Here is a 25,398-nt window from a genome sequence, read left to right as displayed (position 1 = left end):
AGAACCACGGAATGGTTTGGGCTGAAAGGGACCATTGGAATGAGCAGGGACATCTTCAACTAGACAAGATTGCTCAGAACCCCATCCCACCTGACCTCAAATGTTTCCAAGGATGGAGCCCCTATCTTCTCTCAGGGCAACCTGTGCTACTCCTTCAATTTTTTCATTCTGTTTCACATTAGTTAGGAGCATTGGTTACTGCACAAAAGGACTTAAAGATGGCTCCTTAGAGAGAAGAAAAATAGAGAATACATAGAAACATAGTTGTTGTACCCTGTCCTTTCCATTTAGCATTACAAAAAAAAGCAGGAAAGAAGGAAAAATATGATACTCATTATCCCATATGTTTTGCCAATTATTTTAAGGCAGCAACAAAATAATTGATTCCAAAACATTTTTAGATGTCAGACAGACAGGCCAAAATTGAAACTACTGATATGTGTAAGACAGTCTTATGTTTTCATATTTAACTTGATTCTTTTTTATTATTTTAACTGACATTACTACTTCCTTTCTGTACAGAAACACTTTTAGGATTTGTGGCTTAAACTTTAAAAATGCAACAAGATTTTTCTAATGTGTTTACTGCCGAAATACTTACTAAATTAACTTCCAGAAATTAAGGTACAGTGTTAGTGTCTAAGAAGCGGAGAGATGCAAGGAATTGATTTCAAAAGTGTAAATTTTTATGCCTGGAAACAGAGATGTCTGTTTTACAGTGGTCATTTTTTATTAAGTCCACCAGAAATCACACTGACATGATAGTAAGACTGCACTTGAAACAGAAGTCTGTGTGTTAACCTAGTCTCTGATGTAAAAATACCATTAATATACAGATATGCGTTACTAATCTGTAAAAAGTGGAGTGAGTTGATATCACAGAGAGACAGAAAAAGTTAATCTTAAATAGAAAAATTTTCAACTGGCAAATAAAAAATATAGGTAATCACACATACGAGCTTGGCATTAGAAATCTTCACGATACCTGAGCCAATGTCAACAGGAGCAACTGATGTCTCATTGCTGTGGTACCCCATTAATTTTTCAAGGATTCTATTTTGCTTCTTTTTTTTGCCCCCCTTTGATCTGCAAGAAAGCACCACACTAGATTACACAACAGTGTAATGCTCAATCCTATCACATCCTCTTGTGATAGGATGTGCTGTGAAACGTACCATGTTATCCAAACCCGGAGGAGCTAAGGAAGGGTGTGTGCACTGTACCCCTTAGCAGATAGGAGAAGAATTACTTTCTTCCAACCAGTGGTTCATTTCTGAAACAGAAAACATCCTTGTTAGAATGCACACACAGAAACACCTCTATTATAATCTGAAAATTATTTTTGGTTATTTGCTAGATGGTTAGTTTATTGATCTAAAATTACTTTACAAGGAGTTAGATTATAAGATTAAATTTGAGAATTTGTATTTATTTTACACATCCTATCTAGTCTTCCTCCTTTTCCTCAGAAAACACTGTGTGACACAACATTCATTAGAAGGAAGGCATACCTTCACAGCCTTAAAAACGTAAGTTTGCCTATCAAAGTAAACATGAATGAATGAGGATTTGCTTACAGTGAGCTCTCAAAGAAACTATGCCTGCTCCTCCTAGGTAGTGTACTGATCCAGACCAGGACAGCATCCCATGTTACGGAGCTAGTGACCCACATAACTGCCCACCTGAGTAGGCAGAGGGCTGTGCTGAATATAGAGGATGGCATTCAGGGCTGTTCTGTGCTGTACAAAGTTCTTGGCTGCAGGATCAACTCAAGAAGTTCATGGGCAGCACTCATTGTGCACCAGTGATTTCACCACCTGCCTGGCCTCACCTTTACTTACACATACAACAAGTTCTCATTACATAATCTCTTGGGAATAGTGCTGTTTTCTTGTAATGAAGCAATGGAATAGCTCACAAAACTGAAAGGGAGAGCTTCTCTCCACAGACATGATCTGCTCTGCACAGTGTGCCATGGAAAAAGCCATCCAGATTCCATCTTGTGTTGCACAAACTCAGGGAGCCCAGCTACTCATGGGACATCAAGTTTCCTTCCTACCTATATTACTCTTCTTACTTTGTCTAATTAGTGCAGTTATCTTATTAAGCCATTTGTTGTCAAAGCATTTTTTACTGATCCAGAAAGAGCCCTGTGCCATCTCTCCCTCACTTCAACCCTTATCTTCCACCCCAGTACGGAACTGGCAGGTACATGACATGAAGAAACAGGTATGCTTGTAAAGCTTATCCTCTGCATTTGACCTTTTTTAATTCTTGTTTCTATAAGAAAGTTTATATATATTTTCCATCTTCAGCAACAGTTTCGAGTTCAGACCTCAGAAGAATTAAATAAATGAATTCTATTGACTCTACCATGCAAATTTCTAATCCATAAATCCATAGGCTTTGCAGCAATAATAAATAATTAATCATGGCAATGCTTGCATAAACCCATAATCTTTCACAGCACTACTCCTCCTATGAAATACATTTAAGTAAAAGATCAAATGTTTCCATGACTGAGGCCTGAAATTCTTGCAATCCCATATATTTGATGATTGAGCTAAAGCATATCTATTCTCTTTCTTGTCTCTCTCCTTCCTGACCTATCACAGCAGCTGAGCAGAGTAGATTTCTGTAAACAAGATAAGTAAGCAGAGAAAATCAGAAAGACATCAGGGAATAACTGAGAGGAGAAAAGAAGATAGCGGAGATAGTAGAAATACATGTGTCTTTATATGCATGAACTACTTTAAGACCACACAGATTTTAGTCAAAGCAAATGACATAAATATTTATTCTTTAATATCATGAAAACATAAAGCTGCAGATATTGAACAGCTATGTATGAATCTACTTGATTTGTAAAAAGTACGTTTGCAGCCATATGTTTTCAAGGTCTCAAAATAAGGTCTTCTTTCAGGCCTACTTCTAATTATTTATCATTATCTGTTAATGTCTCTAATTTTTTTTCATTTCTTCAATTTAATATACTTTCTTGAGAACACACAGGAATTTAGGCTGCTTTTTGATGAAGTTGTGTGCTATGAGACATCTTGAATAATATATGATAATGGATTCATTTCAGAAACTGGCAGAATGTCTAACTTAATCATATTAAGCTTGATTAAATATGTAACTTATATATCATATAAATTTGAGGGGATTCTGAATGTATAAAACATTATACATGAGTTCCCAAATTGCGCATTTCTTAGTAACTGTCAAATGAAGTTACCAGATTAGGTTTCACTTACGTCAGAGTTGAGGGCACAGTTACTTACCCACTCTTCAAATGTGTAATGGATAATCGATTCTGGTTATTTTTTGAAGTAACCTATAATAGCTACAGTTACAGGTAAGAAGAAGGGTAAAATTGGCTTCCTGCACTATTCGGCCCTTCCTTATTATGTCCATCTAATGAACTGTGTAAGAAGTGAACCATGTCCTTTTTTTATTCATAGGGTATTTGTAGCTCAGCCAGTTAGATTATTTCATGAAATTGCATCGGAATGTGGACAGAAAGTGTACTGGAGACAGCCTCTCTATTAGGATGCAAACTGCTCAGTTAAAGTATTTAAGAATCATGTAGCAGCTGTGACAGCGCCAGAGGTAATTAAACTCAGGTTCTAAAAATAAATTAAAAAGTGCATGCTGCTGCATCCCATATTTGATTTTTCCTCCAATTGCTAATTATGTAAATTTATCCTGATAATTGTTAGACTGGAATCTTCCTGTTATCTATTCACATCAATTAAAAAAATCAAGTCAACCAGCTTGTGTTTTCCTTCTGCCAAGGTCCCCATATACATTTAAGCTTCTGACAACTTTGACTTTAGCTCCTCTACTGGTTTTATAATGGTGTTACCAAATAGATAATGTCAAATACGATAATCAGCCACTCAGGTAGAAGAAACCAATTCTCTTGCTTATGTTACCTCTCTTTGTTAGCAGTCTCTTGGTTTCGATACGTTTTTTCATATTCAAAATCTTCACTTAAGAGACACTGTGTTTGCCCTATAGTTTGAAGTTTGTGGGCAACCTGAACTCACAGAGGTACAGGCATATGTGTCAATGTTTTGGAGCTAACTCTCATAGGGCTTTTAAGCTATAATCATAGAGGTTGAATACAGTTTTTCCTTCACTAGTTAATAACAACCCCAGCATTATAGTTAGATCTCAGTTTATTCAGTTTTCCCTCTTTCTGTACTTGCTTAAAAATTTATATCTTATATTCTGCACCTCAAAATACACATGCTTCATAATAGTCAGAAGGTGTTTTTGATTAACTTTACGGAAAACTTAAGAAAAAATACATTGGATTAAATATTACGCAGATAACTAAAACTGACCAGGAACAGAAATCTACAATTACAATTACTTAGAAAATTAGACTGTGACGTAAATATTAAATTTCGTTTAAGCAAAGTCATTTCAGCACTCTAAAAGTTACAACTATTTAAATTCAGCAGTTTGACATTACCATATTCAAGTTTTTCGAATGTAGCATTGAAGTATTGTACTTATAAATTCTGTCCTATTGCCCTAACAAATAAGTATGTAGAAGCATAACTTTTACAATATTACTTAAGAGAGACTCACCTAGCATGCAATTCTACTTGGACTATCAAGGTCTGCAAGATATGGCTCTATTATTTCCTTAGATTTCACAGACTTTTCTATTTTTTTTCTCTTTGTTCAACTGCAGATTGATCAATATGACACTGATTTTAAAAGGCTTCCGAAAGAGCTGCAGAAGAGGAAGTACAGAGCAGTAAACCTGAATTCTTCATGGGGCAAGTTGTTGGAAACCATCCAAAAGAATAAAGTTAACCAGAGTGTGGATAAATTATCTTGACTGGGGAAGAATCTGTATGGGTATTTATTTTACACACAAATCCAGTGGCGTTCTTTGAAGGAGTTAGAAATCTTGTCCATTAGACAGGTCCTGCTGATACTGTCTACTTCAATTTTCAAATAACGTACCCCTGTTTTTGGAAGTTTAGGCACAGTGGCAGTGCCCCTGTCTCAAAATGCAAAGAGCAAAACTCAAAGAGGAACTGAGTGGGAAAGACTTGGTGTGCCTTCCATATTAGGACTGACTAGCTCAACTAGGACAGTTCATCCTGGGAAAAAATATGACTGACAGGGCATCTCATATCAGAAAGGATTACTAGAGAATGCTTTACTATCTCTCTGGACACCTGAATTGAGTGGCTTCAAATGAAATTCACAATATACCCATTCAGAACAAACAGAACAATGCATTCTTCACGGAGAGCAAACCTAAGACACACAGCGTTCTCACATTTTCAGTAGATGTGGTTCACTGACTGATTCTTGGTCCCTGCAGAGACGATATCATGATTTTATGAACAAACATTGCTTCATAGCATGAGGGAATGAAACAAATGTACAAATCAAATTAATTAATATTACATAAGCAACCTTCAGATTTCTTAGTATTTAAGTGCTTTTCTTCACATATAATCTTTTACAAGGTTGTCTGTACATTCTGTCTAAGAGCTCTACCACTCCTTGAAATTGTAGACATTGATCCTGCAATGATTGCAAATGACAGCATTCTGATTGATATATTTCTGAAGAAATACACATCTCTAATACTCCTGCAGCACCCCATTGCATTTTTCACCAGTTTCAGAACTTATTTTCAATTGTGACTTTCATTCTGCATGAGAGCTTCTGTCAGCTGTCCTGGTGCTGGAATTTACAAGTTGATCAGCACTATTTGTGACCGACCAGTGCCTCAAAAAATCTGCACCTGTGAATGTGGAAACACTGTCATCACTTCACGGTCTGGACTGATGGGCATGTCAGAACAGATTTCCCTTTCAAGTAACCGAGTAGCTACCTAGAAGTATTTATTTCTGAATCATTACTAAAACTCCTGCAGTTTATCTTCCACAAAAACATGAAACACATGAGAGCAGGACAGTAGATACCTTACTTTAGCTGAAATACACTGGTTTTGGAGTAGAAAAACACCTATTTTGCTTCTAAAATAAGATTATGCATGCCAGGATTCTTTTAAGTGGTCACAGATGTGACCTTTTGTGTGGTCTTTCCCAAAATGATGAATTCGGCAATACTGATACCTAAAGTTTAACAAAAGACCTCTCTTATTTTTTCTCAAAAAAATTGATTCACTCAGCTGGCTTCTACAGCACAGGAACTGTGATTAAAATGTGGTTTGTCACGTAAGTGCTGGCAATATTTTTGGCACATGGGCTAATCCAAAACAGAGTATTTTTCTGCCAAATTTTTCCTAAAACCCTACCATTTCTCAATCACCAAATCAGTTCTAGTTATATAGATTCTGCTTCCTAATACACTCCTCCATAGCAAATCTCCCTGTAAATAATACAATTTTTTATATGAACTTCAGTAAATGAATTGTGTAAATGAAGGAAGCTTGGACACTATGCAAAATCAAGCTTTCAAAAGCTTTCAAAGAAGCAACGTGATTCTAATACTCTTTTCTAAAACTCGCCACTTGTATCAGTGATGTAGTTATAATCATGAGCTTTTCATTTAGGCAGCCTTCAAAGATTTTCCCAGAATACTGTGTGGACAGAGAAATTATGGTTATCTTGAACTTTACATAAGGAATGAAAATACTGTTGCTATCAGTGAACTATGATGCAGACTTTCAGAAAGAAAGAATGTAAAGATGATCATGAGTGTAGCTACTTGATCTCACTGATATTGATGTGTTAGTTTAAATTGAGTTATATCTGACCTAGATCTGATAAATTAGGCCTCGGTGCTGGTTTGGTTTTCTTCCCAGGGAAACAGTAGTAGTATCTCAGATAAGGCTTATATTACTTAAGAAAAGATCAATGACTGTAACAATCACAAACGCAAACACTGCAAATTTTAAGATTTATGCCTTTTAGAGAAAATTATCTATGTGTGTTGATTCTTAACATAGTTTGTAAAGGTGTATTAGTTGCATTAATTAATTGGATTGTACCGTATCTTATAATGTACTGATATATAATACAAGATTATTGTGTTTTCTTTTAAGAACTTGATTGCTATACTATGAGTCTAAATTGGTCCCTCTAGTCTCTACTTATAATCAGCAGACAGAATCAGGTAATTCTAGCAGGCAATATTTCTTAAATATCTAAAATATGTTAGAATAATTGCCCCATGTAATATGTTCAGCCCAGCTTCAGATGGCTGAGATGAATCTTACAAAGGGTGTACAAAACCATGTCCTAAAAGCACTTTGTATTATCTGCCATATTTGCTCAAATTTCACAGAAATTAAGGCTTAATACAGAATTTTTTTTTTTTTTTTTTTTAGTAGATACTGGAGCATAAGCATGCTGAAACAAAGTATGAAATTCACATAAAATGTCATAATCTGGAGAACACTGAAATGTACTGCTCCATTCTCCTCCTAAAATTTTTCACTCTTTTCCTCCAAGAAAATGGCAAGTGCAGGTATCAGCAGTGTTAGTTTGTTTATTCTACATGAAAACCAATAGCAAAGAAAACTTTGTCAAGCCCACACATTGGCACAGTTGCTTCCCTGGTAAAGAAGCCATTTCTGATGATGAGAAAAATTTGAGGAAGAGAACAAAGATTTGCTTCTTTTGGAAGAATTAATAAAATTTTGTTCAGTAACATTGCTAATTCTATTGGGTTTAGAGCTCATACAAAGTCCATATTATTCTTGCTGTCTGTAGCAGTAAGTTACTCCTATACACAGAAGAATAGAGACAGATTTTAACATGGCTATATTTTTTTTCCACTTTTGGAAATGACCACATGAGCAAAAATCATCCACTTTTATTTTATAAGTTCGGGTTTAATGTCTTCACTGTAAAGTGCTTGCCATTACTGTTCGCTCTGTGCTGGAATATTATCATGCAGATGGCTGCCTGTCTGTTCTTATTGGAGTAGCTTGGGTCACCATATGTAATTATCCTACTTATCATGGGCAATGTTATAGATACAATGACTGGATTCTAATTTCTCCAAAGATTCTGTCACTTGTGTCCTGACCTTTGGTAGCTATGGCAGACTTTTATCTAAAACTTTCCTTGCCCATCTGTCAGATACCAGCTTCTCTACCCTTTTCAGTTCTTTTGAGTAATCCAAGAGAAAAAATTTTACTCTCTTTGCCTAATGACACCTCTTGGTGTAAAGCAAGAACTATTTAAAAATCTAGGTTTAACAGACTTGGGTAAACAATGTGCATCTTCACCTTTAGGATGTCTCTACCCCTTCTATCTCCCAAGGGAGGCAACAATGTTGTTTAAAGATGCAGACATCTGTCTTTCATGGAACAAAACCCTTCTTTTAAAAAGCGGAAGATTCGGGGTGCAAGTTCAGACCTCTTCTGATGTCAGGACTTGAGCATAACTCAAAATGACTCATTCTCTGGACTAAACTCAAAGCCATTTTTCATGAATATTCAAGACCCTCATATCTCATTTTCTTTCCCATTTCAGTTCCAGCACAGGAAACTTGGACATATTCCATTCAACTATCCCTTTCCTTTACAGTGACAGGATAAGGTTAGCTAAAAATAATATGGCTTAAAGAGACACTTTTGATCCTGTGATCCTGAGTTGGGATTTCTTTTCTGACATTAGTGTTTTTATTTTTTCCTTTGTTTTCTCTTAGAAATGTGAACCTTAACATGAACCAAGCTACCCACCACATGTTTCATTGCTTCAAATTCTCTGATCTAATTAGCTAATGCATTGATATTTAATTACACCAAAAATAAAATTATAAAAAAATAACAAGCTTTACAGTTCTAATTATACCTTTAGGATTATGGGCTTACAGAATGTCCAAGTTTATGATTATTTATCCTGAAAATCATCTCTTAGTTTTTCCTCTGTTATAAGTTGGAACCCAAGACATAAGGTATTGTGAGTTCATGCTTTCCTGTTTCTTTCTCTTGATTGAAATTACCTCCAGTAAACAACTTACTGTTGTGTAGCACAAAATTAAGTACATTAATGAGTGACCTTTTGATATCAAAATATTAATTGTTCAAACCAAACACAAAAAAGGGAAGTCATTCTTCTTAAGGGCGAATTTTCTTTGTGATTGACAATCCATAAATAGAGAAGGGTAGTGCCTCAGTAGCCAACATCTGTAGAACTCCTATCTAAACTTTTCTTTCTATGCTTTTACTTACTCAGGGTTCTCCAGATTGGCCTTTGTCCTGAAAGATAAATGTTTCCAAAATGGCTCCTACAAAATGTTGTTTAAATCCACCACATAGCAAACTGCCAATTGTGAGAAATGCTTTCCTCCAGTAATTATATTCTCCAGTGTGTGGAGAATATTATTCTATTTAGTATTACAGTTAACAACATTGACATTTTTCATGCCTGTATTTAAAATGTAGTCCTACAGAAAAGCTTTTCACAGTGAGCCATAGAAGTGCCCCCCTGAAAGCACTTCTGAAAACATCCATCTTAAGACAAACATATGAAGATATGGGCCAACAGCAAGAGAACTTTTCTTGGTGGGCAAATTCCACTTGGAACAAACTATAACTTTTCAGAGTGAATCTTCAGTATGATCATCTTGTTCAACTGTCAAATTACTGAATTAGAGCTGCTGTCACTTTATATTGTTCAGTAGGTTCTGGGCTTTTTCTGGCATATGTTCTTATATTTACTGATTGAGGGCAGAAATTGAGTTATGTACATGTATCAAACATTTAAGTGCAATGGAATATTAATCTGATCAGCGTTTGAACATTGTCTTAAAAACTAAACTACAAGAGGTTATCATCATCAGTTGAGTGACTAGCCAGCAAGCTGAAAAGACAAGAAAGCAGACTGTTCCAAAGACTATTTTGAGAAACGTATTCTAGTCCACAACTTTTATGCTACCACAGTATACCATTCACCTTTTTTCAGTGAATTCCCTATCCAGCACACAGGCAAATCCTGTGTTTACTTCTGGAATAGGTACTCAGCAGCAGAATGCACAATGGGAGGGAAAGGAAAGGTCATAGCTAGGGCAAATTCCTACTGATTTCTAATGGCATATGCTTCCTTATGCCACAGTTTATAGCAGTTACAGCCAGGTCCCTTGAGAATCCTAACTAGTTATTGTTTTTCTACCTCTCTTGTATGTCTTTGTCCCCTATGAGTCAGGTTAGCTTGAGGGTGCCTTACTCTCCCTTTTCATGAAGACAGATGGTGTATTAGCCAAAGTTTCTTTCTTCCCTAGCAGTTCAGCTACAGGTGTTCAGCCACAGGGGCCAGGGAGGAGCTATAGCTGCAAAAGCTCTGCAGCAGCTGCTTGAAGTGCTCTCAGCATACCTGTGAGCTGGCTCATACTGCTGGGGCAGATACATTCTCTTTTTTTTACCTGAGGCAACTTCGTGCTGCACTTCAGCACAAAGGTGCAGCTCATAGTCAAAGGCATATGTTCACTTTATTACCTTAAGGAACCACGGGACTGCAAATCTTGAATGACTACTGCTGTAGTTTTCTTTCCTATATTTTTCTGGGTAAGGTCCCTCAGCCTTTCATCATAAGAGAGGTAGGTGCTCCAACCCTGTGAGCAGCTCCCTGGCCCTTCTCTGGGCTCACTCCAACAGGACCATGTCCTTTCTGGGAGCATGCTGGGACCTCAGAGCTGGAGGCAGCTCTGCAGGTGGGGTGTCACCAGAGGGGGCAGAGGGGCAGAATCCTCTCCCTCCCCTGCTGCCCACAAAGCTTTGGATGCAGCCTTGGATGCACACGTGGCTTTCTGGGCTGGGAGTGCCCATGGCCGGCTCATGTCCAATTTTTCATCCACCAGTACCCCCAAGTCCTTTCTCTCTGCTCTCAATCCATTCATTCCCTTGCCTGTGTTAATAGTTGTGATTTCCCCAACCCGGGTGCAGGACCTTGGACTTGGTCTTGTTCAACTTCATAAGGTTCACATGGGACCATTCCTCAAGCCTGTCAAGGTCTCCCCAGGTGACATCTCTTCTCTCAAGCAGATCAACTTCATCACTCAGGTTGCTGCCATCTGTCAGCTTGCTGAGAGTGTACTCACTCCTGCTATGTCATTGATAAAGCTATTAAATAGTATTAGTCTCTCGAGAGACACCACTCATTACTGGTTTCCACTTGACTCTCGGGATGTGGCCACCCAGGCACTTCCTTCTCCATCCTACAGTCCATCTATCAAGATCAGTCTCTCCAGTTTAGACATAAGAACGTTGTGGGGGACTGTACCAAGAGTTTTACAGAAGCCCAGTTAGATGGCATCCATAGGTCTTCCTTGTCCACTGATACAGTTACTCCACTATAGAGGGCTACTATGTTAGTCAGGAGGAAATCTGTTTGAAGACAGATTCTCATAAATTGGATTCAAGAAATGAAGCTTTCTCTCTTTTTATGAAGTGAAAGGTTATTGTGTGTACCACAGATACATTTCAAATTGTCTTTATTTAGACTGTCACACAGCTGAACATTCTTTGATTTAATCCAAACTCCTTAGAATATAAAATTATTATGATTCTCATCCTTCAACTTTTAGGCACTATGCTAGCAAAACTAAAGGTGATTCAATTTACAAAAATGTTACCGAGAAGTATCGTCTTTTAAAAAGCCATAATCAGTGTGATACATCATATGACTCTGTAAAAGATACCATTCGTAACAGCTGAATCACACAACCATTGAATGGTTTGGAAAGGACCTTATAAAGATCGTCCAGTTCCAAATCCCCTATAATGGGACACCTCCCATTAGACCAGGTGGCTCAAAGTCCCATCCAGTCTGGACCTAGCTTTGAACACTTCCAGGGATGTGATGGCCACATCTTCTCTGGGGAACCTGTGCCAGTACCTCAACACCCTCATAGTAAAGAATTTTTTCCATATATTTAACTCTGCCAGTTTTCACAATATTGGTCAAATTTGTATCAGCTTGTATTTAGCTATTTGTGATCATGGTTTGTAGGATACAATTTTATGACACTTGAAACGGATAATCATGACGTGGCAATGACAGAAATTGCAATTAAAAAATTATATTTGAATCCCAGGAAAATGTCATAGCTAAATTAAGCAGAACAAATAATAAAAAAACCTTAAAATGCACAGACACATCTATTCATCAGTATGTACCAGCTTTCCTAAATATGTGTTTAACACTCACAAACACTTGTAGTTTGACAGCTGCTTCTGACAGGCTCTAGTGTGATCCCTATCCAAGGCAATTTCTTTGATAATGAGGGGGCAGAACTTGTCTAGATCACATCAAGGCAGGAAATGAGGATTAGAAAAGAATTTGAAGAATACCTTGCAAAGGATGCTCAAACTGGTAGTAAAAAGGTCTTTACATACATCAAAACAAAGAAGGTAGATACAAAATTCATGAGATGGGTTAAAAACAAAAGTCTTAACTGAGGGAGGGGGTGGGAGGGAGTTGTCAGGGATGGCAAAGCTAGCACAGAGAAGCTCAAAGACTTGTCTGCCCCAGGCTGCATTTGGAGATGCTGGGGATTCATGACACCACACGTGCCTCCCACTGAGGAGGACAGGATCTATGTCAACTTGAAGTAACTTTACAGGAAATATGAGCCTAAATAGGGAAGTGAAATACAGGCTGTGCAAATATTTCACCTGGAAGTGAAGAAACTCATCCAAACTAGGTGATGTTGAGGTACAAGTGATGAGAGACCTCAGCTACCAAACTGTGGAACTACTGGTTGTGGCATAGAACCCATCCTCATGATTGGGAGGTGGCCACCAAAGCATCACTGCCAACCCCGGTCATGACAGAGCCCAGCTTGAGAGGGAGAGACTGGAGAGGCTGACCTTGTCCGTTGTGAAGCTGAACTACTTGTGGAAAAGCTCACTGAGTGCACGGACAAACAGGGGTTGACAGGGAAGATTGTATCCACGTGTGACCAGTGAAAGGCTGCCCAGAGAGGTTACGGAGTCTCCCTCACTGGAGATACTCCAGAACTGGCTGGACACAATACTGTGCCACTCAGGTGACTCGGCTTGAGCAGGGAGGCTGGACCAGATGAGCCTAGTCTCTTCCAACCTGGCCCATCCCGTGAATCTGTGATCTTTAAAAGGGAAACTGCCCGACTGCCTGCGGGGCGACGGTCTCAAGAAACACATCACAAGGGTCCATCCCGTGTTTTCCTTCAGCTTCCACAGTGCCCGTGGGCACTCTGAGCTTTCCGCTGGCATCTCGGCCCTCCTACACCTGAGAGCACCCACCTCTCGGCACGGACCTGTGTTTGCTGTGACCCCTCGGCAGCCTCGGGCTCTCACTGCCCGCCACTCGGACCATGCCACGTCGCCCACCTCCTTTGCCAGGGCAGCGCAGCTGCAGCCTCAGGACACTAACCCCGAGCGACCGGGTGACTGACCGGCCCTCCAGGGTTGACCGACTCTTCGACGGTGACCGACGCTCTGTAGGTGACAGACCCCGGGTGACTGACCCTGAGTGACTGACTCTCCACGGGGTGACGGGCCCTGTGAGGGTGATCAACTCCGGGTGACTGACCCTCCAGGGGTGAGTGACCCTGGATGACCGACCCCCAGTGACCGACGCCTAAGGACCGGTCCCAGGTGCCGGACAACCCCCCAGGCCCCGGCCTGCGGCGGCAGGTGCGCGCTCACGGGGCGGGGCGAGGCGCGCCCCCGCGCGTGCGCGCGGCTGCCGCTGAGGGCCCGGTATCGCCGCGGCCGCGCCTGCGCGCACCCCTCTCCCCTCCCGGGCAAGATGGCGGCCGCGGGGGCATCGATCGGGGGTGGCGAGTGAGGGAAGGGGGTGGACGCGGTCCCGGCGTCGTGGCTGAGGGGAGGCGGCTGCCGGGCAGGGACAGCGGCAGGGGCTGGGGAGGAGGCGGCCGGGGGTTCCCCGGAGCTCCGCGGCAGGGATGAGGAGCAGGGGAGCCGGGGCAGGGAGCCGGTGAGGAGGGAGCGGGGCTGCCCCGTATGCGCGGCTGCCCGCCGCCCCTCACCGCCCCGGGGTCGGGGCGCAGCTCGGCGGCCTGGCGGAGGCGTCGGAGGAGCCGCGGCGGCGCTGGCGGGGGCAGAGGAAGGCTGACAGGTGAGTGCCGGGACCGGGATGAGCCCTCGGGGCGCTGCCCCCGCCCGGTCCAGTGCGTGTCACTCAAAGCCCGTGCAGCCGCTTTGCTTTCCTTTTTTATTATTATTTATTTTGCGGTAGCGCAACGTAATTTGACGCCACTTAGTGGTTTGGCTCTTCAAAATAAGTCTGAAAGCATTCAGGTACTCCATAGCTAGAATACCACTGGAATACGAAAGCTGTGTCTTAGGAAGCGCTGAGCCGCTGTCTCCTGTGAAAATATATTTGAAGGCCTTGACCTACAAAAACTTAGTTAAAAGCTCCACTATTAAACGAGTCATTTATCTCGAAACTCTGTGTTAGGAGGCTTTGTTTCTTCTGTTACATGCCCTCTGACCTGTGGTGATGAGGGGTGGGTGTGTACAGGTGTCTGTGACCACAGCCTCAGTAATTTTAGCTTCTGCGGCTGTTCACAGCTTCGGAATTGACTGGATATAAAGCAAAGTAGTTCAGATTTATGTAAACATCAGACTTCATTGAGTAAGTGCAGGGAAATGAAGATGCAGGTGTACTAAACTATCTGACTTGTTTGCTGCTGCCTCGTGTGTCCCCCCCAGCTATAAACAATATAATGGTGCTGGCCTGTACAGCTGTGAAGACAAGCCTTTTGGTAAGGCTGTCACAGAAACTTCTGACTTTCTGAAAAAAATAAAATGTGGTTCTGCAGAATCTGTTTTCATGTACGTGCTTCTACCAGATAGTGGTTGAACAAGAGGAGATAGTTCTATGTACAGGTGGAGAAGTGCAGGTGTGAAAACTTTGCTTCAGGAGTACTAACAATTTGGTAAATTAAGTTTACATCAAGAGTTAAGTGAGATTAGGTCATTACTTGAAATGCAGAGAAACTGAACTTTTTCCTCTCCAGGTGCCGTAATATTACATTTTTATGCTGGCTTTGAAAAAAAATTTATGCCAGATGTGTTCATCCAATCCTAAGCACGCAAGAAATATTGAAGTGAACATCATGAGACCATTGTTATGCTTCAGCTTCTTTGATATGTTTTTTTCCTTTAGTTACAGTAAAGACTATTTATAGCATAGTTCTTTCTGTTGACAAAGGCCTTGCAAGTACTTGCTCTCCTCAGATGCCTTAGGGGTCAAAAAAATACAATATTTAGTGAAAAGTGTACATATACTTGGTTGCATAAAGGAGAAAAAAATTGTGGACATCCATGTGGTGATATAGGTATTGAATTATTTTTTATTGCTAAGAAATACAATAGGAAACTCTGTTGAGCATAAAACATGTATTACAGCCTGCCTTGTTTTTGCATATTCCCCATGCAATGAAACCCATGCTCAGGTATGTCAAGTGTTGGTACCCAGGCATCTGTTGCACAAAATATTCCCCACGTGACTGACATCACAAATACAGTTTCTTTAGAACATACAACAAATACCATCAACAGTGTGCGGTGCCACTGTGTCCAGTGAGTTTCTGATGCTGTTCTGATTTGTATTAATGCTAAACTAGTAGCTGTTGGCCCTAACAAACACCAGTGTTGTGTATTTACAGTACCTTGTGTATGCTTTATACACAAATAGGAATATTTTATATTTATGTATTTATTTTTCATAAATACTTTTAGGTTATTTCTAAAATCTTTTCTATTTAGATAGGAAGTAAGAGTAAGGCAGTTATAGCTCTCTGTCACTGTATTTAAAACTAAAAAGCTTAGTTAACTGTAAATCTTCCTTAATCCTGTCATAATTAAAAAAAAGAAAATTTTTATTTTGTTCATTTTATCTTGGCTAAACTCTGAAAATTCCTTCTTTCTGCATAAGCAGAATAGGTTGAATTGGTTTTTAATAGTTAACTTTTCTAGTGTGTTTCAAGCAGCTCAGTAACAATAAACAGAATTATTCACCCAGGTGTTGGATGTATGCTTCTGGAAATATTAACAAGCTATTCTGAAGTATCATGTGTGCATAAAATGCCATGGAGGAAAGCCTGAATGAGCAGGGCCTGTTTAGTCTGGAGAAGAAGAGCCTCAGAATTTTATCAGTGTCTGCAAGTATTTGAAGGGAGGTTGTCAAGAGAATGGAGCCAGACTCTTCTCCGTGGTGCTGACTAATAGGAAAAGAGCAATGGGCAGAAGGTGATTCACAGGAGGTTCCACCAGAATATGAGGAAGATCTTCTTTACTGTGCAGATGTTCACACACTGGGAGAGATTTCCCAGAGAGGCTATGGAGTCTCCCCCACTGGAGATATTCCAGAACCTAGACACAATCCTGAGCGATGTTCTCTGAGATGACCCTGCTTGAGTAGAGGTGGGACCAGATGAGCAACTGTGTCCCTTCTACCTTTACACATCCTGTGAGTGGGAAGTGAAAGCACAGCACTGATTTAGGATAGCGTGCATCTTGTTTCTACTTCTACAACTTCTTAGAAATTGTTTCGTAGCGTTGTACAGTAGAAATCTGTTAATTCTGTGATCTTCTCTCACACTTACCTGAAACTCAGTGTAAAAATCCTTTGGGTTTTTTATTGTGCCTCATTGTTCTGTGAGTTGTCTCAGTACAATTTCGACATTAGATAGCAATATGTGGTCATTTTATATCACATTACTATGTTTTCACAGTGTGGTTTTCTAGCTTATAGGATATTGATGGAATAAGCAATCATTTAATGGGCTGAAATTATGTACGTAATAAGCTTGGTTAATAAAATACAGACTTTTGAATATTTTGCATTTTAATGGAACTATCAATATTATGAACGTTCAAACAAAAAAGTGTAGCAGGATTATTTTATCATCACTGAAGTATATTTGGAAATTTCCATTCTAAGTTTAAAAATGCATGTATTAAACACACTGAATGAATGTATGTGAACTCAGCTGGGAAATAGTTGTAACTGATTTTTAAACGAATCTTCTAATTGTTTGCTGTTCAAGCTCATATTGTTTTCATCATCCATTTTTTACCAGTACTGGCGAAGCAAAACCACTTTTACTTCATAATCATACCTTTGACACCCTTCATACCCAACTTAAAATATTTCAATACCTCACACTTGGGATTTGGTCCTAACCAACTTGAATTATGACTGCAAGTATAACTTTGGTTAAAATAGTGTTAAAAATAACTGTGATGGTTATTTTATAACCATCACAGTAATAGTGTGCTGTTGTAGAATGTGAGTTGTTGCATGATTGCCATTCAGTTTTAGTTGAAAGGTAGCATTGAGTTACATCAGTTGTAGCTGGGTGATAAAGCTACTGGGCAGTGAGCATTTGCTCAATATTGTACCTCAATTTAACCGGGATGTGTCAGTGAAGGAGAGGGGAGAGGTAGGTGGTTGAAAGAAAGGCTGAAGAACAAGAAAGCTTGTTTGGATTTGGTATCTCCATGTGCTACTGTAACAGTACCTCTGATATTGCTTGCTGGTGATGGTCACTAAGATAGTATATGCTAATTTGAACCGACTGCCAAAGATTAATTGGGTTCATTTGTGTCTTAAAGTAGTAGTTCTTTATTAAATATTAGTCCTCACTAGTGGAAATAAGAAATTTTGAAAACATTAATGCTTTTTGAGATCAGAGGGAATTCATTTTGCCATTACTTCCACATGGATTTTCAGAAGATAAGACATAAAATTCAGTAGACAAGAATATCTTCTGAATAAGTAAATACAGTTGTGTTAGACGACAAGCAGTTTGATTTCTCTATGGAAATGTTAAATTAAAACATTGAAGTTTAAGTATCAATAGCATTTTGATACAGCTTTCATAAGTGTAGTGTTACTCTTCAGGGGTGCATTTTAACCACACACTGATAGAATATTAATCTGTAATGGAAGAAGAGACCTATTCATGTAGACTTTATTTTCAAAATAAAAAGAATTTAGGCTGTGTGAAATAGTATAATGATGCCGCTCTTAATTCAGGGATTTTTTTTTTTTTCTAAGATATGAACTTTATATTCTTACCCTATAATAGAATTCTGGTAACATAGTCAAACATTACTTAAGACTTAGCTTTTCACATATAGGTTAAATTCTTGAAGTGAAAGTTGCTTATTTTTCTGGAAATCAGGTATCAATAAAAAGCTCTTATTTGTGCTGTTAATGGTATGATTGTTGGCTGCTTTAAATAGATTCTGAAAGGTGCTGAGTTTCACAAAGCTGAGTTTGGCTGTTAGTAGACTGGCCTTTTTTTGTAGTAACTGGCATGTGGAGGGAACTGGAAGGAAACTAGGACTTCTCATTGTTGTGTGACAAGGGTGCAAAGAAATCATGAAAGCATAAATTGTGTGAGTTGGCTCTCCCTTTATTAATGGAAAAAGTTTCTCAGGATCACATGAGCTTTTTCTCTTTTCCAAAGCCCCTGCTATGGAGAGTCCACATTGCTGCTGCTCTTCTATTTAAAGAACCTCAGCCAAGAATGTCTTTAGAATTAAGCAATATTTTTTCTTATAGAGCATGTTATAAATTCTGATTTAACACATTTTTAACAGAAATTTAGTTGTATTAGTCAAATATGTCTATTTTGTCTCACTGTTCTCTCACTTCAAGTAAAGTAAGTCATAAAACTCGATATAATACTGGATTGTACTTCGCTATTTCTTGGAGTAAGATTTAAATTTATTTGCTTACTGTAAGTTGAAATCAATGAGAAGTTGATCAATGAGAAACACTTCCCTCGAGCTCCCACTGGCTTGTTCCGTTTCAGACTGTACTGGAGTTTGTGGGCTGTGGGCTCTGTGTAGGTAGTGAGGTGACTTCTGATTCAGGTCTGCCAACCTGACCTTGGTGCCAGGGCAGGCCAGGGAGCAGATTGTGCAGAATGCCATCCTGGGGCACGTGCAGGATTATCAGGGGAATCAGGCCTAGCCAGTGAGGATTTATGAAAGTCAGGTCCAGTTTGACCAGCCTGGTCTTCTGTGACAATGTGACCTGCTTGGTGGATGAGGGAAATGCTGTGGATATTATCTGCCTGGACTCTAGTAAAGCCTTTGGCACTGTCTCCCACAGCATTCTCCTGGAGAAACTCGCTGCTTGTGGCATGGACAGGTCCAGTGTCACTGGGTGAAAAAACTGTCTGGGCATCTGGACCCAGGGAGTGGCACTGAATGAGTGGAGGGGTTAGATCCAGCTGGTGGCTGGGTACCAGAGTGGTGTTCCAGGGTCCAGTGTTGGGGCCAGTCCTGTTTAATGGAGTGTTCCCTCAGTCAGTCTGCAGACAACACTAAGTTGGGCAGGAGTGTTGACCTGCCAGAGAGCAGGAAAGATCTGCAGAGGGATCAGAACAGAGAGGATCAGTGGGTGAGGTGAGATTAGGTTGAATAACAAGGAAAATTTCTTCACCAAAAGGGTCATCCAGCATTGGAACAGGCTGCCAAGGGAAGTAATGGAATATCACAAAGTGGTAAAAAAAATTATAATTTCTAAGTTCCTGGAGGTACTTAAAAGATGTGTAGTTGTGGCACTTATGGACATTATTTAGTGGTGGCTTGGCAGTGTTATTGGTGTTGATGATCTTCAAGGTCTTTTCCAATCTAAATGATTCTTTGATTCTAAAAAAATTATTTGAATGCCTGGGTAAGCATGTCAGGATAGAACTTACAGCTGTCGCTGTATATGCTGAAGTGGATTCCTGCTCCTTATTTTGGTTTGTCTTGTAATGGATGAATTGTTTGGTTTTGGGTTTTGTGTTTTTGTATTATTTTGTAACTGGTTTTGGGAATATGGAAAAGTAAGACTGTGAATAAAAATATAATATAGACTGGTTATATAAATAAGAAATGAGGTTCAAACATAGAGGTGAAAATAAAAAGTACTGTAACATTAAATGTATTCCTGTAACCTCAGTGGAAATTACCCATCAGTGTCTTTGCAAGACTTTTTTCTGTGCAAAAGTTGTGTGACTATCTTTGGTCACAGATGCAATCTGCTCCCTGGCCTCCCTGTTCAGATATAGACGGAATGGATCTGTATCCCATGTTGCTGCTTGTGTTATGCTTGGAGAAACAGAATAAACTTCAAAGAGATAGGAGCAAAGTGTTACTACATCAGAATTACTATAAGGAATTTGTCAAATCTGCTCGTTGTATGTCATGTGGCTTTGTGTTGGAATAATTTCATGGAAATTCCAGTGTGTTATTAAAAACAAAGAAACATGGCATGTAGTGTGCAGAGATTTTTGTTGTGACAAGTGTTTCTTGCTTTTGGGTTTTATAATTAATAGTTTTTTATAAGTAGTTTTGTAATAATTTGTGTCCTTCTCCATTGGGATAGAGTTGTAGATTCTTTTCTGCTCTACAATTCATTAGACAAGACATTGTAAAGATGGTTTTCCTGCTTGCTATGGGTAGCTGTTTCTCAGTGTGCATAGAAAGTTCTTGCTTGAAACTGATCTTTGTTCTCAGAAATTATTCATTTGCCAGGAGAGTTTGATGAAAGTAATGCTGCTTTTCATGCCTCTCCTTGGTTTCTCTTAATTACAACACACAACTACAAAAAAGTGTGTGCTGCAGAGAGAGGTAAAATTGAGGTGAGTTTATAACTGGACCTGTATTTCAGTGGTTTTGTTTGCAAGGAGGAGAAGGGGAAGGTTTTGTTATTGCTTGCAGCACAGACCTGAAGATCAAGCTTACACAGTCTCTTAAAAAGTAGTAGTATATGCTATTACAAAAGGACTGCCTGTCAGAATGGCTTTTTTCACAGGTATGTAGGCTCTTTATGCAGGAGGATAATATTTTTTTTCAGAGACAGTATTACTATTTTTTAAAGTACAAACTATTTATATGCTGAACATACGTTTTGGAAAGTCCTGCTACGTAGTTAACATTAATGAACTTTTCTTTGGCTATGTTTGGGAGCATATGTCGGATGGAATAGGAAAGAAATCTACCATGTTGATACCTACTTAGGGGCACTGGAATTTAGTAGCTTTGAGAATACACTCCTTCAGCTTGTAATTTTTTTAGAAATGTTTTTTGTTTCAGACACAACACTGAAATAAACTCCAACCAGTTTGTTAGGCTAGGAAGTTGATGTTACTCAGTTTGCTGAATGCATGGGGTACCTCCACCCAATATCCACACCCACTGTCAGAACTTTTCACTATGCATTGTGGCAAACAAAGAAATTAATGTTCATTGTCTATGAATTGGATAATTATCTTCATTAATTAGTATTCCATCTTCTATTGGTTATTGATTTCTTGCTTCTCATCCTAATTACTCCACATTTTCACTCCTTTTATTATCTTTATCCTAGATAGAGAGGGTTTCAATACAATTACTGAATTGTCTTTGTTACTTTCTTGTTTCTTCAAAATGTCCTTGTGGTCCATAAATTCTGCATTCCTTGTGTCCAGTTTCAGCAATAGATCTCTCTCCCAGGCTTTGTTAACCTGCTCTTAGGTCTGAGATCACTGGAGCATATCAAAGTTGATTGGAGTTGGTTTAACAAAGTTTCAGTAATTTTCCCAAACTGTGTTCCCACAATAGCAGGCTGTGACAAACCTTGCTAAGTGCTGGCTACATTGACAGATGACAGAGCAGAAATATACACTGATTGTGATTAATTAAAACAATAAATTAGAAAAGTTAATTAGAAGAATTATTTAGAAAAGTTATTGAGAAAGTTATATCATTAACTAAGCACTATATGGTACAAAACTAAGTATTAGTCATGGATAGGGATCAAATGCTATTGTTTTAAGGTTAAGAGAATTTTCCAACATTTCCCCCCATTGCTACATAGACTCTTTTAAAAAAAAAACAACTTTGTTTGGAAACAGACATGGTAACAGGTCTGTTCTGTAATTCCCTAGCTACAGGAAGAGTGTTTTGTGAGGCTTTGGTATAAGAATTTGAGCAGATATGTTCATGCTCTGCAAGAAGCAGTCATGCTACTTGTTATCCTCATAGATGGTCAAGGTTTCTTCTACTAGTGTAATGTAGCAACAGCTTTTATTTTCATTTTACTTTTAATGGAAACATTGAAACATTCCATTTCATTGATAATTGAAACATTTAAAATGCCTCTTTATTAAATAAACAGTGGAGTAAAAGTTGCCTAATTTCTTTCATCTAGTTTAGTAATGCAATCCATTCCTTGCCTGCTTGAACCATCTGTAAAGAGGTTGTTGGATAGTGCAACATTTTTTGACCGCAGCAGTGTTGACTGTCATTTCAGTCATCAACAGTTACCTCCATTGCTTTTTTAAGTCTGACATCCTTTGGAACAGGCTAAGCAAGTTTCAAACTGTGAAACAAGACATTTCTTTTGGAAATGGAGTGAAGTAATTTGATCAAACAAGCTCTTAATTTTATTAAGTTGTATATTGTAAGTACAATGTCTGAATAAAAATCCTGAGTTCCTCAGCTGCTCCTCTTGTACACAGGTCATAGTTGTGCTGTCTTTGTAGTTCTAAATTCAGATGCAAGTCCTGCAAAGAACTTCCACTTTGTCTCAAGTTGCTGACATCTTAGTGTCATACTGCTACTGTCCATCTTGGTTAGTGCTGCTCAGATTTCATATGTCTTTTCCATGGTTACTTGTTTCCAAAACACTGTGCTAATATTTGATGTGTTTTGAAAGTACATTTCAAATTATTTTTTGTGTCGCAAAGTCTTTTGGTATCATATTGATCTTGATGGTTGGTCATGTTGGTCTTAACTATTGAAAAAACTTAAGCTTGTTTGTAGGACCAGAAATTTGGCATGCCTTCATTTCTTAGCTTTTTCATGTAATTAAATGGTGAGTTCTAGTGCCCAATGCATTGAAACATTGTCAGAAGGCCATGTATTTATTGTCTTTTAAGGGTCCAAGTGGGTGACCTTTGCACTACTCTTGCCTATTTAGTAAAAAATACTTTTCCCGTAGCTGATGTAGTTCCTGGTTTGAAATTTTAGTATTCTGTAGCAACTTGCTTATTTCAGTGAAAATGCCAGCCATCAACCGTTTTGCTGTTCAGTAAAAGCTTCAAGTACATAAGTAGACACTTAATTTTCATGACAAAGGGAAATCAGCTTTCATTCCAAAAGAAAAGTTTGTACTTTCAGGCCTGCACCAATGCCCTTCCAGTGCCCCTAATGCTTGCCTGAAGGAAAGAGTGTCTCTTACCCTCAAGTTTAGGAATTCTTTGAGTGAAAAATTCCCATTTATGATGTGCAAAGCATAGGTTGTAAAGGGCTAAGTAGCTATGCTTCTTCTACTATAGTAGAAGGGATGCAAGACCAAAGTCATCTTGAACTCCTCAATACTTTCTTTTTTTGGTGGGTTTTGGGTTTTTTGGTTGTGTCTTTTAAAATTCAGCTGTGTTGTGGGGGGAGAGATGCAGGTATTTCAGTTAGACATTCTTCAAAGAAAAAGCTGTATACACCTTGAATAATGGGATTTCTGGAGTTAAATGCCTGCCTCCTCTCACTGAGATTGTTTGCAATGTCTGTATTTTCTGCTCAGAAGGATCTACATTTAAGATCTCTGCTCCTTCTAATCTGTTTCCCACAGAATTTGCAGTCCAAGGGCTCAAGTAAAGTCTCCTTGATTATTCTGTATTAGTCACAAAAGACTTGGATGTGGAATGAAGTTTGGGTAAAATTGATGGCTGTTGGCAGGTGCTGTACAACAAAAATCATTGCTGTATAGCACCTGCTATAAGTTAGGATCTAGACTAATTTTAAAAAAAAGCTGAAATTATGTTACAATCTACTTGCTTCTGGCATTAAAAGCCTATTTGTCAGCACATGTAGACTAAAAGCTTCAGTGCCAGTAACCCTGATGCTACAATTGTCACGTGTCATTGCTGAGAAGATGGTGTCAGCAGGCAGTGCTGAGGTACATGAGATTCCAAGGTTAGCAGAATCCAATATATGACCAAGTATCCTTCCTCACAGTCGCTTTTTTAACATAGAGCTAAATTGATTTTTTTTTTAATAAGACAGTTATTACCGTATTTAGTTACAGACTAAAATATTTGTTTACAGACTTTATAAATACCAGGATTAAAGACAACTGAATACTTCTCAATTTCCTTACATACATGTTTCTTTAATTGTTCTTGGTACCAGTCTTCCTTCTCCCCTGTATTTCAGGGGAATTACTCTATTAAGATTTTGTTCCATGGTATTCAAATTGTTCAACTACAAGCATTTCATTGTATAGGACTCTAATTTTAGTCCAGTCTAGTGAAGTAGTGACTCTGTTTCCACAAAAGCAAGGAATGCATGCAAATGATTTCTAGCATTTGCTCTAGCATTTTTCTATATTGTGTTTTGTTATTTCAGTGAAAACTACAGGTCTAAATTAGAAATATGAGATGAAAAACGGCAGTTGCTATTGTAACTTTTCTTTGGTTCCAAATATAGCATATTTATTCATATGTATCATTATATATGTTAATGACTTTTTAAAAATCTGGTGTACTGAACATGTCTTGGGGGAGAAATGACAACATAGAATAATAATACTTAATTCACATGTATAAGTGTCTAAATATTGTTCAGAATGAGTTCTAGAAAGTTTTAAGAGCAGGGCATAGCTTGGAATCAATGGAATAGTTTTAATTAGGTCAATCTTTTTGCTTTTTTCCCCTTTTTTTTCACTTGAATGTCTCTGACATGTCATGCAGGGTACCAGGAAGCACAAAGCATGCCTGAGTACTATTTCATACACATATATGGTTATTATATTTTTGTCCTAGAATATCTTTGTTAATTTAACAAGTATACACTGTAAATCTATATCCTTGCATTTGGTTGGATTCATTCCACTGTTGTGTTAATCCATGCCAGTTCAAGCAAGTAGCCAGAATATTATGGGGCTTCTTTTTAGTTAATATAAGACTAATGGGATGTTTGAATTGGCATGGTATTAGGTCCCTGACAAAAGGTTTAGACGCCAGTCCAAGTGATGGCTTGCTAATTAAATGTCTAAATGTCATTAAGACCTTGAGAACTAGACTTGATTCATAAAGCTTTTCCCAAAAAAATGTTTCAAGTGCTGGAAGCTGAAAAGAATTAATTGAATGGAGAAAGAGAGCTTGTCTTCCTCTAAAACCAGTGGATTTGTGTATTGCTTTGTTTCCATGAAAGAGTAGTTGTCTGTACATGACTGTCTTTATACTGTTCCAAATCACTCTCTCAATTTTACTTGTGAGCAAGATGTCCAGGTCTTTTTTTTTCACAAGTGAAATAGTGCCCAGAATGATGTCAAGCTACTGAAGAGTCCCTGTGACAGTCTGGTATGCGTGCAGCAAGGAAGATTTGCTGTTGAAACTAGTTGTAATGACAAAGCCTGGTTGTAATTCACTGTTTTTTCATTTTGAAGT

At 38.7% G+C, this 25,398-nt stretch overlaps 2 protein-coding genes across 2 annotated transcripts in view; one reads left to right on the top strand and one right to left on the bottom strand.

Annotated features, from left to right (window-relative positions):
• The window catches only part of LOC116437867 (T-cell activation Rho GTPase-activating protein-like), a 633,784-nt gene that overhangs the window by 103,832 nt on the left and 504,554 nt on the right, over positions 1-25,398 (bottom strand). The gene's annotated exons all lie outside the window — the stretch shown is intronic.
• APC (APC regulator of WNT signaling pathway) overlaps positions 13,980-25,398 on the top strand; it is a 95,707-nt gene continuing 84,288 nt past the window's right edge. The window contains exon 1 of the mRNA XM_032096149.1: positions 13,980-14,075. The gene's annotated coding sequence lies outside the window, so the exon portion shown is untranslated. The remainder of the gene's footprint in view (positions 14,076-25,398) is intronic.

The sequence above is a fragment of the Corvus moneduloides genome, chromosome Z (assembly GCF_009650955.1).
Source record: "Corvus moneduloides isolate bCorMon1 chromosome Z, bCorMon1.pri, whole genome shotgun sequence".
In the NCBI taxonomy this organism is placed as follows: Eukaryota; Metazoa; Chordata; class Aves; order Passeriformes; family Corvidae; genus Corvus; species Corvus moneduloides.
Note: the sequence above shows the minus strand (reverse complement) of the source record. Positions and strands in the feature narration are given on the sequence as shown.